Source organism: Euprymna scolopes, chromosome 1 (genome assembly GCF_053919585.1).
Source record: "Euprymna scolopes isolate OS-2025 chromosome 1, ASM5391958v1, whole genome shotgun sequence".
NCBI lineage: Eukaryota > Metazoa > Mollusca > Cephalopoda > Sepiida > Sepiolidae > Euprymna > Euprymna scolopes.
The window spans coordinates 52,897,561-52,903,794 of NC_136482.1; the positions used below are offsets into that span (position 1 = coordinate 52,897,561).

At 41.1% G+C, this 6,234-nt stretch overlaps 1 pseudogene; it reads left to right on the plus strand.

Annotated features, from left to right (window-relative positions):
- The first annotated feature begins 2,769 nt into the window (after nt 1-2,769).
- Nucleotides 2,770-2,900, plus strand: LOC145284429 (U2 spliceosomal RNA; annotated as a pseudogene).
- The last annotated feature ends 3,334 nt before the right edge of the window (nt 2,901-6,234 follow it).

Below are 6,234 nucleotides of genomic sequence, written 5' to 3' on the forward strand. Positions count from 1 at the left end.
TCGTTTCCTGGCATCTGTCTTAGAGGCCGCCGGTTTTAAACTGGACTTCTGCAAGTGGATCTCTGTGATGTATCAACAGCCCATGGCGGTCGTGCAAGTCAATGGAAAGCGCTCAAAACCCTTTGTTATCTCTCGGTCAGTTTGTCAGGGTTATCTGCTGTCGCCCCTGCTTTATGTCCTGGTTTTGGAGCCTCTGCTCTGCAAGCTGAGACGTGGGGAGGCAAATTCGGCCATGCGTGGAATGGCTCTGCCTGGTGGCTCAGCTGCCAAGGTATCCACGTTCGCCGATGATGTCACGGTCTTTGTGTCGGGCTTCAGAGACATTGAGATCGTGTCGGAGGTGCTTGCACAGTACAAAAGAATCACGGGGGTGAGATAAACCGCAGCAAGTTGGTCGGACTGTGGTTGGCGCCCTTCAGCTGGACAGATGGCCTGGTTCGGATCCTCGGCGTGTGGTTCGGACCGGGTCTACTGCTTGATAAGAATTTGTCGGAGGTACGGTCAAAGGTGGCAGCTGCGGTCGATGCGTGGCTTCCTAGGAAACTTTTCTTAAAGGGTAGAGCTGAGGCGTGCGCCACATACGTCTTCCCTCTTATCTTTTACCGACTGGCCGTACTTCCTCTGCCTGCACAACACCTAACAGCTCTTGTTGAACTCTTGTCCTCGCTCCTTTGGGTCAGAGGAAGACACTGGGTAAGCAGACAGGTCTGTATTCAACGTCTGTGTGAGGGAGGCTTGGGAATGCCGGACTTGAGGTGTCGTCAAGACGCCGAGAGGCTGGCCTTCCTTAGCCACTACCTTCAAGACGATCAACCGTGGCACCCTGCGATCACTGCTGCCTTTCCCAACCGCATTCTCGACCCCGCTATCAAGAGTTGCGGGGAGATTCAGCCTTCCTGAAAGAGTGCCGAGCCACGCTAAAACGACTACCCGGATCCAGCGACCTTGTGACTTCCACCCATAAGGAACTCCACAGGGATCTAGTGAGGGAGGGGGGCTGCCAACGATTCGCTATGTGCGCGTTTGGGTTGGCAGCAGAGTGAGATCCGCTCCGCGTGGAGCTGGGCGCCAGGTTCGAGTCATCTGAACAATTCAGAATTCTCTCTGACCTGGCGATTGGCCCGAAATGCGCTTCCCCTCAACAATATACAATGCAGTTCTGTTCTTTTGGAGTCACCTGCCTGTCCCCGTTGCGAGACGATGGCCGCAGAAACAACTGATCATGCATTTTTCAATTGCCGCGAACTCCACCAGTACTGGTCGTATGTTGGCGAGATGACAGCTCGCATCGACCCCGAGCATCCTCGCCCGATTACTATATCAAACGTAGTGGACAACGTGAGGCCGCCGTGGGACCGTGAGAGACAAATGGTCTACATCGCAATCCTGGCCGTGGCGAGAATGGTGATTTGGACGTTGAGACTGCAAGATGGCCGGGGGCTGCTGCCTTTTTCTGATCAGGATCTGATCCCTTTCTTTAAACACCAACTATGAGTAAGGATCAGATGTGACAGAAGAAGGCTGCATCGTGTGGCTTTTGAAAGAAGATGGATATAGTTAGCAAGTCTGTGTGTACGAAGAGGGGCCAAATTTGAATACGTGTTTCCCGCCTATGTGTGGAGCCCTCAGTTCTAAGGTTTCTGTCGAACCCCCGCCCCTTTCCAATTCTACTTCCTTCAGCCTCTCAACCAGCCGAATAAATCTTGTTTCCCTTATTAGAAAGCCTCCAAGATCCCCAGCCTCCAAAAACAACAGTTTTTTCTTTTGCCCGCCCTTCCTCTTGAAATTCAACCCAGCTTGGAGGAAATTAAATAAAACACTAACATCCACCCCGCCCTAACCGCCAATTTTTTCTTTTCTCCCCTATTTAGGACACAACCCCTCTCCCCTCCATTTAGAGGCTGCTCGCGAAACCCTGGTCCCTTTACAAACCAGAGTGAAACGAATGGTCTAGAATTTCAGATAGGGTTGGGAGGGCCTTACTAACCGTTTTTTTTTTTCCCTAAGTCCCTCGACATAAATGAAATTGTATTAAGATTGTTATCTTTTTTGTATTTTTTGACATAAATAAAAAATGTTTTAAAATTGGGCTTAAGTAGGCGCCCCCTTCCACCACACACACATAAATACAAATTTAAAGGGGTAACCATGATAAAAGAGGCTGGCCGAGAGAAAAATCATTTAAAATTTACAACAGAGACGAGATGGCTCAACCAACCTCACCAGTTGAGTTGGCCTTGTGCCTAAGTTTTTTGTTCATTTTCCCAATTGTATTTTTTTCCTGTGAATAAAAAATTTAATAGCTCAAAATGTAGTATCTGTTCCGGCAGATACTGCAAGTAAAGACCATATGTGGGGGTAACCCCATATATAAGACCTTGGTTAATATAGGGGAAACCCTTCATACAAATTGTCACTATCCAGCTCCTCTACTCCCCAAGGAGTTGGTCCCCATTTCCCCTTCACTCCTCACATTAAAAATCGGCCTTGTGCCTAATTTGTTCGGTGGGGGAGCAAATAAATACCCTTTTCTTGTCCTTTTGGCCAAGATAAAGTGTAGTGTCTGTTCCGGCAGATACTGCAAGCAAAGACCATATGTGGGGGCAACCCCACGTAGAAGACCTTAGTCAATGTAGGGGCAACCCTTCATACCAATTGTCACTATCCAGCTCCCCTACTCCCCGGGGAGTTGGTCCCCATTTCTCCTTCACTCCTCACATTAAAAATCGGCCTTGTACCTTATTTGCGCAGTGGGGGAGCAAATAAATACCCTCTTCTTTGCCTTTTGGCCAAGATCAAAGTGTAGTATCTGTTCTTACTATATGCTGGGCTGGACTTATTGTAATATAAAGTGGGGGATCACTTTTGTGTATTAATTTAATGTAAAATGATCACCCACTTTACAATCAGTCAGTCTGAAAGCCATTCAAGTCATTCTCCAGATCATTCAAGTTGTTTTTGAAGGATTCCAGGTATTTTTTAAGCATTCAAGTCATTCTTAAGGTCATTCAATTCATCCTTAAGTTCATTAAAGTCATTCTAAGTCATTTATTTTTTATTTAAGTCATTTCAGCCCATTTTAGTTTATCTTTAAGAATATCATGTCAATCCTACATTCACGCATTCATTCATTACACGAGAGCATGCGACTAATGGCTATCGGACTTGTTATTTTAATAAATCATCATCATTGTTGCTACATTCGGATAGGTGATACTCAGAGGACCCATTCCTGCCATGAGACAGTTCCAAACTAACTTTGAAATCTAGTCAGCGATGCTTTTTTCTCTTCCCTACTACCACTTTCTCACTTTTGCCAGCCTTTATTAACACTGTCATTATTTACATGCCAGCTGCTCGACTGAGCTTCAATATATGGCCTTAGTAAAACACCCACAAGATCTCGTCCAGCTATAACTACTGGCAATAGTTTTTTTTTCTCTCTCTACCTAAAATTAAACGAAACTGCCAGGATAAAAATTTTATGTCTAGAACTGCATGAGCGTGTAATACAATACCAGAAACTGCTTCCCAGCTGACTACAACATAGTCGTTTTCAAGTGCTATATAAAAAATTCTTCTTGAGCCACCTTCTTAATATGATTCTGTCCAATCATCACTATCAGTACAAATCACGACGGCGTTGTCTCATCGTCTACCTGACAAACTCATTTAACAGTTATCTTCGATGGCTTTTGGGCTTTGATAAGTGGTGATACTACTACTACTACTACTACTACTACTACTAATACAGTACTAACTACAGCAAAAATGATTGTTTAAATGCATTTTTCTCTTAAGATATGTTTTTAACATTTTATTATAATGAAGATAGCACAAGCTTCATTAATGTACTACCTTTTTTGGGATTTGAACTTATAGCCTCCAAATTATGAAACATTTTATATTGCTTATTCCTCTTCTATGGTCACTTCGGTTCCTCTCTTATCTCTTCATTACAATATTGTTCATACTATGCCTTCGAAAGACGCACCACAAATTAATTATCTTGTGGCATAAATAGACGCAATAAGCTAAACAAGAGAAATTAAATGAAATCAACTTGAAAGCGCTTTTAAAACGAATGATTCTACAGAACAGAGTTGTATAAAATGTAAATACGACGTTTTAATTAAAAAAAAGAAAAGAAAAAAATCGTGATGTTTTAATCTGCATCGCAGTTAACGTGCACCTGAACATGATATATATTTCTATTTATGTTTGGTATTAATTACATTTAAGATGGAGTTAACTAACTCTTTCGACAGGTGAAGCATCAGCTGATTATTCAAACATACGTTGGAGGGATATATGCTCGTCGACTACATGCAAGACGACACTACAAACTTTTTTTCTCTCTTGTTTATTAACCAAGTTCTACTTTGCTTGCTTTTTAACGTCAACAGGTCACATGTATCAATAACTATAATAATGAAATGTGTGTAGTTGTGTGTTTACGCACTTTTCTGTCCGATCACTACCTGCGAACCTTCAAACGTTACAAACTCTTGGTGTGTTTTTTTACTAGGACTAACTGCTTATCAAGACCCAAAGGCTACTCGAGGATAACCGTTAATGAATATCGGGTAGACTGTGAAACAGCACGGTGATGATCAGTAATGGTGGAACTTGGGTAGAGTTTGATTATTTAAGAGGACGGTTACTAAGAACTTATTTACATTAGACTCGAAAACAACCATATTACAGTCAGCTAGGAAGCAGCCTCGCGATAATGTTACTGGATATTACCTTTGCTTGATTTTGTAGATAAGGGATGATTCCTTTGTTTGGATTATATATTATAAATGGTGAGAGTTAGAATTGATATATTGTCGAGTGAAAGTTGACCTTTGATATACAGACGACCTGAATCCCTGATTAGTGCGAGTTATCACTACATCTAGGAAGGCTGATTTGCTATTATTTTCTATGGTGAACTGTATAGATAGATGGGCTGTGTTTATATGGTTTTGCTATGCTTAAACATCATTCTGATGTGGTTAGAGTACGAATTCGTTATCGACATATCACAACCACATTCATGGCTGTAGGGATGTAGACTCTAATTCCATCTCCTCAAAATAGCCAATGCATGCATCGATCCATGCTGAATACAATGGTGTTCCCATAAACAGACCTTCTTTCTGTCGGAAAATGTCAGCTTCCATCACAAAATATGTACTTTCTACACAGCATGTTAACATCTCCATTATCGTGAACAACTTATGTTTCGACTTGAATTGAATATCAACATTACTGAGATATTTTTCCATGTAGTGATCAGAATTATTGGCATATTATCGAGATTTGCATATGGCTTATACTTACCAAGAATTGGCTCAATGGATGGCATGCTGAACCTCAGACGTTAACAATGGGTCTTAATGGAATAATTACTTGAGGCCCTTTCTCTATTTTAAAATATTTATTTTAAAATCCGTTTTTACTTTGTTGCATTCACGCAAATAGCATACATTTATGAGGGCTAGGTTCTTTCCCCATATAGTTTTTAAATGAAAAAAATATTCAACATTGAACCCAAAACAATTTTTATTGTATTAAATCTTAGGTACAACCATATTTTGTTCTTTTTTGGGAGGATTCTGTTGCCACACAGTTTAAACGTTAGTGGTAGTGTTAAGGGAAAATTGTCATTTTTGGGGCGAGAGCTGGCCGTTGCCATACGGATTTAGGCTAGTAGTAGGATTAAAGGAAGTTTATTTTATTTAATCCTCTACACACCAAACAACAACAAAATCGCACTATACTTATCTCTTTAAACTCCTCCGCAATTTTTGTATTGCCGTATGTTCTGAAAACGCTATTCAATTAGACACTGGCCGGAAAATGAGTGATCTGTTTACCTTACATTTATATGTGAAACCGATCTCTCATTCATAGTTATTTTTCCCCCCTCCAGGTTTTTTGAGTATTCACACGTAGTCGTCTAAAAATGGAATATCATTTTTAAAATGGGTAATTTTGCTCGGCTACTTGATCATTTTATGTCAAATTTATATGTGAAACTATGTGTGAAACTATGTGTGAAACTATATGCGAAACTGATCCTCGATTCTAAATTATAAAGTAACTGCCCCCCCCCCCCCACTAAAAAGACACTTTTTCTCCGGATGTTCACGTGTAATTGCATAAAAAAATAAAATCTTATTTTTATGAGGGATATTTTGCTGAGGATTCTCATTTACAAATTTGTATTACTTTTAAAAGTAATTT